General features: G+C 43.0%; 1 pseudogene; it reads left to right on the forward strand.

Annotated features, from left to right (window-relative positions):
- Positions 1-12,172, forward strand: part of LOC133544364 (inactive dipeptidyl peptidase 10-like) — a 69,055-nt pseudogene that overhangs the window by 26,321 nt on the left and 30,562 nt on the right.

A 12,172-nucleotide genomic window follows, 5' to 3' on the forward strand; every position in this document is an offset into this window, starting at 1 on the left:
TTCATCCGGCACGGAGGGTCTCGTCTTCAACGGGCTGGCGGACTGGCTGTATGAAGGTGTGAGCCGTCTGATATCTTCAACTGGGATTCAGGCGGTATTTTGTTGCCAGGTTTAACACTTTCAATCAGGTAAACTACTCAGTGGCCTGCTGGTTATTGTCCGCCCTGAGATCGGTAGGTTCAATCAATCAATCAATCAATCAATAAATCAATCAATCGATGTTTACTAATATAGCCCTGAATCACGACTGTCTCAAAGGGCTGCAGAAGCCACAACCACATCAGGGCAATAACAAACTCAACCCGATGGGACAATGAGGAACCTTGGAGGGGGCCGCAGATGTGGGTGACCCCCCAACCCTTTGGGCGACCAGTGCAATGGACTTTTGAGTCCTCTTTAATGGGCATGTTTAGACCTTTTTGATATGATTTTCTTCTCAGCACCCCATAATGACCCCTGCAGTAATTAAAATGTATTACATTAGCAAGTTCTAATGTTACCAGCTTGACTTGAAAGTCAAAGAACTGCAACAGTTGGTTCTTAGCTGTCCTTGCGCAAACCGGAGACTAGGGCACTATTTGCAAGGTACAATGCTCTGCTGTTTGGGACTCAACAGAACATTAAGACTCATGGGTTATACTACACATTTTGGTATCCATCCATCCATCCATCCATCTTCTTCCGCTTATCCGAGGTGGAGCCCAGACTTTCCTCTCCCCAGCCACTTCGTCCAGCTCCTACCGGGGGATCCCAAGGCGTTCCAATCCAATCCAATCAATACAATCCACTTTATTTATATAGCACATTTAAACAACAATAACGTTTCCAAAGTGCTGCACAGCCATGTTAAAAACAATATTATGCTCCACCAATGACTGAACAAAACAAAAAATGAATAAAAATAAAACCAATAAAAACAATATAAAAACAAATATGATTAAAAACTATTTTAAAGGGTAAAATCAATTAAAACAGTAAAATAGAAATCAAAGTGTATAAAAAACACAGAGGACCACACAACTCACGTAGTGTTAAAAGCCAAAAATAAAATTGGGTCTTAAGACGAGACTTAAAACACTCCACTGTGGAAGCAGTTTGAACATGGAGGGGCAGAGTGTTCCAGAGCTTAGGGCCGACCACAGACCTGGTCTTAAGTCTGATCTTGGGCACCACGAGCTGGAACTGGCTCTCGGACCTCAGAGCGCGCGCAGGGATGTAAATTTGGATGAGGTCCGAGATATATTGAGGTGCCAGTCCATGTAAAGATTTAAAAACAAACAGCAATGTTTTAAAAACAATTCTAAAATCAACAGGGAGGCCAGTGCAAACTCTGAAGAATTGGGGTTATATGCTGGCGTTTCCTGGCCCCTGTTAAAAGTCCTGCTGCCACGTTCTGGACTAACTGCAACCGGGAGAGAGCTTTTTGGCTAATGCCAGCATAAAGTGCATTGCAGTAGTCCAGGCCACTTGAAATAAAAGCATGCACCACTTGTTCAAAAAGGTTAAAAGATAAAAACGGTTTAACCTTTACTAAAAGACGAAGGTGATAAAAACACGATTTTAAAACGCCATTGACTTGTTTGTCTAGTTTAAAATGGCTGTCTATAGTGACGCCAAGGCTGGTGACTTTGGGACGCACTAATTTTGCAATGGTCCCAAGTCAGTGAGGGCCGCACCAAAAACTAAAATTTCCCAGGCCAGCTGGGAGACATAGTCTTCCCAACGTGTCCTGGGTCTTTCCCGTGGCCTCCTACCGGTCGGACATGCTCCGAATACCTCCTTAGGGAGGAGTTCAGGGGGCATCCTGACCAGATGCCCGAAACCACCTCCTCATTGCGGAGGAGCAGCTGCTTTACTTTGAGCCCCTCTCGGATGACGGAGCTTCTCACCCTATCTCTAAGGGAGAGACCCACCCACCCTACAAAGGAAACTCATTTCGGCCGCTTGTACCCTTGATCTTGTCCTTTCGGTCATGACCCAAAGCTCATGACCATAGTGAGGATGGGAACGTAGATCGACAGTTAAATTGAGAGCTTTGCCTTCCGACCCAGCTCATCTTTACCACAAAAATAGATTTAATTATCATTTTATCAAAAGTCTGGAATCGGTTCGCAGCCGAGTGTGAAGCGACTGGGATGAGAATCAGCACCTCCAAGTCCAAGTCCATGGTTCTCGCCCGGAAAAGGGTGGAATGCCATCTCCGGGTTGGGGAGGAGACCCTGCCCCAAGTGGAGGAGTTCAAGTACCTCGGAGTCTTGTTCACGAGTGGGGGAAGAGTGGATCGTGAGATCGACAGGCGGATCGGTGCGGCGTCTTCAGTAATGCGGACGTTGTACCGATCCGTTGTGGTGAAGAAGGAGCTGAGCCGGAAGGCAAAGATCTCAATTTACCGGTCGATCTACGTTCCCATCCTCACCTATGGTCATGAGCTTTGGGTCATGACCGAAAGGACAAGATCACGGGTACAAGCGGCCGAAATTTGTTTCTTCTGCCGGGTGGCGGGGCTCTCCCTTAGAAATAGGGTGAGAAGCTCTGCATCCGGGAAGAACTCAAAGTAAAGCCGCTGCTCCTCCACATGGAGAGGAGCCAGATGAGCTATTTAGGGCATCTGGTCAGGATGCCACCTGAAACGCCTCCTTAGGGAGAATTTAGGGCACGTCCAACCGGTTGGAGGTCACGAGGAAGACCCAGGACACGTTGGGAGACTATGTCTCCCGGCTGGCCTGGGAACACCTCTGGATCCCCCGGGAAGAGCTGGACAAAGATGCTGGGCAGAGGAAGTCTGGGCTTCCCTGCTTAGGCTGCTGCCCCCGCGACCCGACCTCGGATAAATCTATTTTTCACACAACTTTGTCTGACATTTGTTAGCCAGCTAGCAAGGTACAAGCTCAACAATCTTACCAGGTTGGGAGCGCATCCTCCAGACATCTGACATTCTTCTGCTTTAAATGCTCCCGCCTAGTTTCACAAAAAACAAGATGTGCTTTGCGACATGTGCGTATTTTACGCTTCATAATGCGCCACACATTTTCGATGGGAGACAGGTCTGGACTGCAGGCGGGCCAGGAAAGTACCCGCACTCTTTTTTTTACAAAGCCACCCTGTTGTAACACGTGCTGAATGTGGCTTGTGCATTGTCTTGCTGAAATAAGCAGGGGCGTCCATGAAAAAGACGGCGCTTAGATGGAAGCATATGTTGTTCCAAAACCTGTATGTACCTTTCAGCATTAATGGTGCCTTCACAGATGTGTAAGTTACCCATGCCTTGGACACTAATGCACCCCCATACCATCACAGATGCTGGCTTTTAAACTTTGAGTCGATAACATTCTGGATAGTTCGCTTCCCCTTTGGTCCGGATGACACAATGTCGAATATTTCCAAAAACAATTTGAAATGTGGGCTCGTAAGTGATCCCCACAGAACACTTTTCCACTTTGCATCAGTCCATGTTAGATGATCTCGGGCCCAGAGAAGCCGCGGTGTTTCTGGATGTTGTTGATAAATGGCTTTCGCTTTGCATAGTAGAGCTTTAACTTGCACTTACAGATGTAGCGACGAGCTGAATATGGGTTAAAAAGGATTTGCTAATCATTGTATTCCATTTATATTTACATCCAACACAATTTCCCAACTCATATGGAAACAGGGTTTTTAAATTGTCACTGAAGGCAGCAAAACTATGACACCTGTGAAGTGAAAACCATCTCTTGAAGCTCATGGAGAGAATGGCAAGAGTGTGCACAGCAGTAATCAGAGCAAAGGGTGGCTATTTTGAAGAAACTAGAATACAAAACTTGTTTTGGGTTATTTCACCTTCTTTTTGTTAAATACATCAGTGTTTTTCAACTCTGCCATCAGAGGAGATTCTGCACTCGCACTTGGCTCACTGGTGGTCGCCGGATGGAGACAAACTGGCTTTCCTCACCATCAACGACACCCTGGTCCCCAACATGGCCCTGGCCCAGTTCACTGGCAGCACCTACCCCCGAGGACTCCAGTACCCTTATCCAATGGTGAACTTGTTCCATACACATAAATGCTACGCGTTTGCTCAGCTTAATTTACACCGAAAGTTGAGGAAAACAACACCATGTAATGTTGCATGTTTTAAATGTTCCACCAGGCCGGCCAGACAAACCCCGTGGTTAAATTATCGGTGGTCAATCTCTTCGGAGTAACACACACTGTGGAGCTGCAGCATCCAGATCAACTCAGGCTGAGGTAACACACACACACACACACACACACACACACACACACACACACACACACACACACACGTACACACACACACAGAGACACTAAAAGTACTAGTCGAAGGTCTACGTGTATTAAAACATGTGCAAACTTGGCAGAACACAAAACGCGGGGCATAGCTCGGTTGGTAGAGCGGCCGTGCCAGCAACTTGAGGGTTGCAGGTTCGATTCCCGCTTGTGCCATCCTAGTTACTGCGTTGTGTCCTTGGGCAAGACACTTTACCCACCTGCTCCCAGTGCCACCCACACTGGTGTAAATGTTACTTAGATATTGGGTGTCATTATGTAAAAGCCGCTTTGAGTCACTAGAGAAAAGCGCTATATAAATATAATTCACTTCACAAATATAATTCACAACGCTGATCTGCTAACACGAGGGTCGGCAACCAAAAATTTTAAAGAGCCATATAGGACAAAAAATAAATAAACAAAAAAATATATATGGAGCCGCAAAAAATTAAAAGCCTTATATAAGTGTTATAATGAAGGCAACACATGATGCAAGTGTCTATATTAGCTATATTAGCCTACTATCAAAATGACTTTAAAAGTCTTTTAAAAAGTGTTATAATGAAGGCAACACATGATGTAAGTGTCTATATTAGCCATATTCGCCTACTATCAAAAACTTTAAAAGTCTTAAAATACGTGTTATAATGACAGAAACACATGGTGTAAGTGTCTATATTAGCCTACTATCAAAATGTCTTTAAAAGTCTTATATAAGTGTTATAACGAAGGCAACACATAGTGTAAGTGTCTATATTAGCTATATTAGGCCTACTATCAAAATTACTTTAAAAGTCTTATATAAGTGTTATAATGAAGGCAATGCACGGTGTAAGTGTCTATATTAGCTATATTAGCCTACTATCAAAATGACTTCAAAAGTCTTATATAAGTGTTATAATGAAAGCAACACATGGTGTAAGTGTCTATATTGGCCTACTATCAAAATGACTTCAAAGGTGTTGTATAAGTGTTATAACAAAGACAAAACATAGTGTAAGTGTCTATATGAGCTATAATAGCCTACTGTCAAAATTACTTTAAAAGGTCTTATATAAGTGTTATAATGAAGGCAATGCATGGTGTAAGTGTCTATATTAGATATATTAGCCTACTATCAAAATGACTTTAAAAGTCTTATATAAGTGTTATAATGAAAGCAACACATGGTGTAAGTGTCTATATTAGCCTACTATCAAAATGACTTCAAAGGTGTTGTATAAGTCTTATAAGGAAAGCAACTCATGATGTAAGTGTTCTTCATTAGCTGTCATAGCCTACTATCAAAATGACTTTAAAATGTCTTATATAAGTGTTGTAATGAAAGCAACACATGGTGTAAGTGTCTATATTAACTATAATAGCCTAGTATCAAAATTACTTTAACAGTCTTATATAAGTGTTGTAATGAAAGCAACACATGGTGTAAGTGTCTATATTAGTTATATTAGCCTACTATCAAAATGACTTCAAATGTCTGATATACGTTTATAATTAAGGCAACACATGGTGTAAGTGTCTATATTAGCCTACTATCAAAATGACTTCAAAGGTGTTGTATAAGTGTTATAACAAAGGCAAAACATAGTGTAAGTGTCTATATGAGCTATAATAGCCTACTATCAAAATTACTTTAAAAAGTCTTATATAAGTGTTATAATGAAGGCAATGCATGGTGTAAGTGTCTATATTAGCCTACTATCAAAATAATTTTAAAAGTCTTATATAAGTGTTATAACGAAGGCAACACATGATGTAAGTGTCTATATTGGCCTTATCCGCCTACTATCAAAATAACTTTAAAAGTCTTATATAAGTGTTATAATGAAGACAACACATGATGTAAGTGTCTATATTAGTTGGGTTTTGTCGATCAGGCCCTAAATCTCTGGTCTGGTTCTGCCCCGGGCTCCCCCCCTCTGCAGGACTTCTACGTCACCATGGTGAAGTGGATCAGCAACACCCAGCTCGCCGTGCGGTGGCTCACGCGGCCCCAGAATGCATCAGTGCTGGACCGTGTGCGACGCAGCCATAGGAGCCTGCTTTGTGGTGCGTGCTTCCCATTCCAGTCATGTTTTAAAGGTTGCATTTCATCCGTAGACAAGACGTGATTCTGAGTTCAATGCTCTCATCAATGCTGTTGCGTTCAACACTTTTTTTGGGGGGGGGGGGCTTCCAGAGATGCGAGGACTCCTCTGATAAATGGATCTCCAGGCCGGTAAGTCTGCAGACAGATGCATTCAAGGTCCTCGGAGAGCGTCAAAAATAGTCTTTTTTTTTTTTTTTCCCTTCTCTGCAGGACCAGGAGCCTCTGTTTTCTGAGGACACAAGCAAGTTTTTCCTCACTGTGCCCGTGAGGCAAGGAGGTCAGGGTGACTTCCACCACATCACCATGTTCACCAGACAGGTTCCCGCCTCCTCTCGCTCTACACCTCAAAAGCAAATTATCCCCCCTGAGCAGTGTTTTTCAACCCCTTCTGAGCCCAGGCACATTTTTTTCATTGAAAAAATCCCGAGGCATGATTGGAAAATTTAAAAAAAATTCAACTCAGCAGCCGATATTGACAATAAAAAGTCGTTCTTGCAATTGTTGGATATGACTTTAAACCAGGCCTGGGCAAATATTTTGACTCGGCGGCCACATTTACAGAAAAAAATGTGCCTGGGGGCCGGTGTATCTAATTTTAGGAACACTAATACAAAACCTCACAATAATGCCTGAATGCAAAACATTTTATGACAGACCGCCGTAAAAAACATAATGGAATTTTTTTTTCTATGAACGATAAAACACTGAATATCGACGCTTCCCGCCCACACTGCTTGGTGCCTCGTCTGAGCTGCTGTCATGTAGAGATACGATGTAAATATGCTGAAGTTAGCACAATAGCTAATTTTCATCCGTTGTCCTTTCGATCGACATTTTGACGGATTCATGCCGTCATGCGGGTTCCATGGACCATCAAGGAAGGACATTGCTCAGAGGTGTAGACCTTCTTTATTTATGCCAATAAGAAAAATCTCTTGCGGGTCGCTTTTCAGCCGTCCGCGCTCTCACTGCTCGCTCCTCCGCGTCGAGACTCAGGATGGACCGCTCGCCTGTGTATCGGTTGGGGACATCTCTACGCTGCTGCTCCGCCTCCGCTTGGGATGGTTTCCTGTGGACGGGACTCTCGCTGCTGTCTTGGATCTGCTTTGAACTGAACTCTCGCGGCTGTGTTGGAGGCCACTATGGATTGAACTTTCACAGTATCATGTTAGACCCGCTCGACATCCATTGCTTTGGGACCCCTGGGGGGGGGGGGGGGGCGGGGGGGGGGTTGCCCACTTCTGAGGTCCTCTCCAAGGTTTTTCATAGTCAGCATTGTCACTGGCGTCCACTGGATGTGAATTCTCCCTGCCCACTGGGTGTGAGTTTTCTTTGCCCTTTTGTGGGTTCTTCCGAGGATGTCGTAGTCGTAATGGTTTGTACAGTCCTTTGAGACATTTGTGATTTAGGGCTATATAAATAAACATTGATTGATTGATTGATTGCCTCTGCCTCTCGCTGTCGCTCTCTTCCTTCTTGCATGCGCGGCTGCTTGTGTTGTCTCTCGTCTCTCTCCTCCTTCTGCCCCGTTCTCTCCTCCTTCTCCCCTTTTATACATCGAGAGGAGATACATTGTGTCCAGGTGCGCGACCCACGCACCTGATCTCGCTTGTGGCGTCGCTCCCGGCACGCCCCGCCTCGCCGCTCGGTCGCATTCTCCGCCTCCTCGCCGCCATCTTGGCGTGCCCTGCCGCTCTGTTGGACCATCGCCTCTCCACAGACATATTTTACAATCAGGTGAAAGGCAACACAAATGCAACAAACAGTGAAATATGAACGCGAATGGTACAAAATAAACCCATCTACATTCTGATATATCTGATATTTGCTGAATTTCCCCCAGGGATCAATAAAGTACTTTCTATTCTATTCTATTCTATTCTATTCTATGCATCACTAAGCTTTAGAACTTTGTTGTGAAAATCTCGGAAACGCTTCCCGCCCACACTGCTTGATGCCTCGTCTGAGCTGCTGTCATGTAGAGCAACGATGTAAATACGCTGAAGTTAGCACAATAGCTAATTTTCATCCGTTGTCCTAAGGCAGGTTGATACAGTAAATATTTAACAGTTGGTAGAAAATAATACATAAATCACAAAACATTACACATTACAAGCATACCATAAGCACAGACCATGGACAAAAATAAAATGAAATAAAAAAACCAAAAAACATGTGAATAATCTGATTGTGCGTGCATGTCTGTCATGTACGGGTGTACTTTGTGGACGCCGTCTGCTCCTGTAAGTCTTTGCTGTCGTCCAGCATTCTGTTTTCGTTTACTTTGCAGCCAGTTCAGTTTTAGTTTCATTTTGCATCGCCATCCCTAAGCTTCAACGGCTTTTCTTAGCGGCACTCGCCTTTTGTTTAGTTTTGGTTTAAGTCTTTGCTGTCGTCCAGCATTCTGTTTTCGTTTTCTATGCAGCCAGTTCAGTTTTAGTTTCATTTTGCATCGCCATCCCTAAGCTTCAATGGCTTTTCTTAGCGGCAGTCGCCTTTTGTTTAGTTTTGGTTTAAGCGTTGGATACCTTTTTACCTGTACACTGCCTACCGCTGTCGTCTGCTTATTGTGATCACGACAAACCAATTAGCTACCTGCTGCCACCTACTGATATGGAAAAGTATTGCACAGTTACTCTGCCGAGCTCTAGACAGTGTAGACACTCAACAACGGCACATTTGCAGATTATAATTACCGGTTTGAAAAAAATATTTTCTACCCAATTACCGTATTTCCTTGAATTGCCGCCGGGTATATAGTATGCGCCTGCCTAGAATTACTGACTTGTTTCGCAAAATAATTAGCGCGTGCTTAGCATTACCGCCGGCTCAGGATTAACGCCGGGTCAAACTCATTTAACAAAATATTATTTTTATTATCGCATGTCTAGAATTTCCTGCGGGTCAAACTCGTCACGTCACGAGTGACACTTCACCTGTCATCATTTTCAAAATGAAGGAGGCTGATTTCAATCATTTGAAATCGCATAAAGGGAAGAAGATCAAGAGCTATTTGGTAGGATTTAAGGTCCAAGCTATTGAATATGCTAAAAAGAACAGTAAGCAGCTATGTTTTATTAATATACCGTAGCTGCGTGTGTCAAATATGAGTCATTAAATGACTCCCGCCTCCTGGTGGTAGAGGGCGCTAGTGATCCTTCTTGCGACTACTTGGCTGCAGAAGAAGTGACAACAAGCAGCGATCGTTTATTTTTTCCTCTCGCTTGCACTTTTAACATGGAGGATTACATATCTAAAATAAAACTGTTTTCTAAACTGGACTTTCAATCGAAGCAGGAGGTAATAAAGAACGATCTCCATCGAGACAGAAAGACTTTTAAAACTGAAGAAAGATAAGGAAGACTTCTATAAACAAGTTATCGATTATTTTGATCAGAAGGAGCTGCGGATGGACTTCATTTATAAGTAAAGTTAATATTATAATAAAGTTTTTTTTAATTAAATGTTCTTTTCATGATGGTATCCTTACATCACACTCAAATTTATAAGCGCAGGCGTAAATTTACCGCATGCCTTTGGTAAACGCCGGAGTGAGAAGAGGTTTTAAATTAATTAGCGCCCCGGCGGCAATTCAAGGAAATACGGTAGATGAAATGACATAATTACCCACGACACACCGGACGGTATCTCACGGCACACCAGTGGTTGCAAAACACTGCCCCAGAGAACCAGTGACTTCTGCAGGGGACATTTGTGTTGTGCATAATAGCAATTCTTGTCCCTGAAACGTGCAGCTCTGACTAAAGAAATAGAAGCAAAAACAAATATCCACTGCAGAGGACAGCGGTCTCCAGGAAGATATGAAAACAATCATTAGAATTGTTGTTTCTTTTCTGCCGGGCGAACAGGACGAGATCCGCCACATAACGTCGGGCGACTGGGAGGTGACGCGCATTGTGTCTTACGATGAAAACAAGCAGGTCATGTATGTTTGCCCTCAATGGGCCCCATTCAGCAACCGTTCTTAAGAAAAAAATTGTTTTGTTAGACCCACTCACAAAGTTTTTAAGGAGATTTTTGTATTCACCAATGTTTTCTTAGCTGGGATTTGTTCGTTGGTACGAGTGTTCCAGAGCACTCTTAGGGTGGCCGATTTGTTCTTAAGTGTGACAAGTTCCTTAACTTCTAGTGTCTAATGTTAAATTAATATCATAGATCAGGGGTCGGGAACCTTTATGGCTGAGAGAGCCATACAAGCCAAATATTTCAAAAAGTATTTCCATGAGAGCCATATAATATTTTTTTTTAAGACTGAATACAGCTAAGTGCGTGCATTTTTAAGTAAGACCTGTAACATCTGTTCGGCATCGTGGTGCCGGGTTCGATTCCCTCGAGGATGCGTCGAAATTGACAGCAAAGGTAAGGTTTAACTATTTATTTGAATAACAAAAGGTGCTTAAGAACAAAAATACTGGAGCTAAGAAAAGGCAAACAAAAGACGCTAGCATGAAAGCTAGGATAAAAAAATAGTAAACTAAACTGGCACATAGGCACACAAAGGGGAAAACAAAACATTTAGCATGAGAGCTAAGAATGAATAAAATTGCGCGGCGTGAAAGCTCGCGAGAATAATACAGGAATTGCATGTAAACAAAAGTGCAAAGCAGACGTACCGTTGTGTGAAAACAAACTAGAGTCCCAGGTAAAAGAATGAAAAGGGGAAGGCTTATAAAGGGCAGGTGATTAACAGAGAACAGGTGTGCAGGAACCGGGAGTAACAGCTGAAACTAATAAGTAACCATGGTGATGGACTAAACGGGAAATTAACGGATCAAACGGAGAATGAGAACAAAGATGGAAAAATAAACAATATGTGAAGATCCGAGTCACGGATCGCAACAAGACCAACATTTATAGTATACTAGTATAAGTCTCTTATACTTTTTAATAACATTGTTATTCTTAAGCTAACCTACAATAAATAAAATACTTCTTACCATTAATGCGACTTCTTTGAACAGGTGCAGTAGAAACCGGATGGATGGATTGAAAATGCATGAGAATGTTTTATATTTTGAACGTTATTTTTGACACTGATTAACACCGGAATTGTTCATTACTTACCGTGTTAAACAATGTCTGAGAGCCAGATGCAGTCATCAAAAGAGCCATATCTGGCTCTAGAGCCATAGGTTCCCTACCCCTGTCCTAGATGGATAGATAGAAATGACTCTTTAAATGACCAACAGGCCTCTCACACCCTCTTGTAACTCAACTCACACAATGGCAATATTTATTTGAACGCTTTGGGGTTACCTCAGCAGTCCCCCGTTTCTTAAACGTACTTTTTGACATAATGTATTTCTCCCGCGGGATAATTTGAATTTCTCTTCTGTAATCTGTTTGTGTTTTCTCCGTGTGTTTGATGTTTGGCTTTTCCGCCGGAATTGTTCCCTTATATGGGGAATTAAGGGCGTTTATCTATGCAAAGTACGGAATTAAAGTTAAAGTTAAATTACCAATGATTGTCACGAAATGATTCTCTGCATTTGACCCATCGCCCTTGAGAGGTGAGGGGAGCAGTGGGCAGCAGCGGTGGTCGCGCCCGGGGCGGACACTCTAACCACTAGCCCACTAAGTAGGTTAAGGGTGAATTAAGGGTGTTTACATATGCATATTGCGGAAATAAGGGCCTGTGTTTATGCAAATTATGAAAGATAGGCACGCGGTAGCCATTTGGCATTCAGCAACTTTAAGAACAGCAGTTGGGAACAATTTGGCCGTTTAAGAACCCGTCATGAATCTGAATGTACTATGTACCAATGATTGTCACACACACACTAGGTGTGGTGA

Source organism: Nerophis ophidion, linkage group LG27 (genome assembly GCF_033978795.1).
Source record: "Nerophis ophidion isolate RoL-2023_Sa linkage group LG27, RoL_Noph_v1.0, whole genome shotgun sequence".
Classification (NCBI taxonomy): Eukaryota; Metazoa; Chordata; class Actinopteri; order Syngnathiformes; family Syngnathidae; genus Nerophis; species Nerophis ophidion.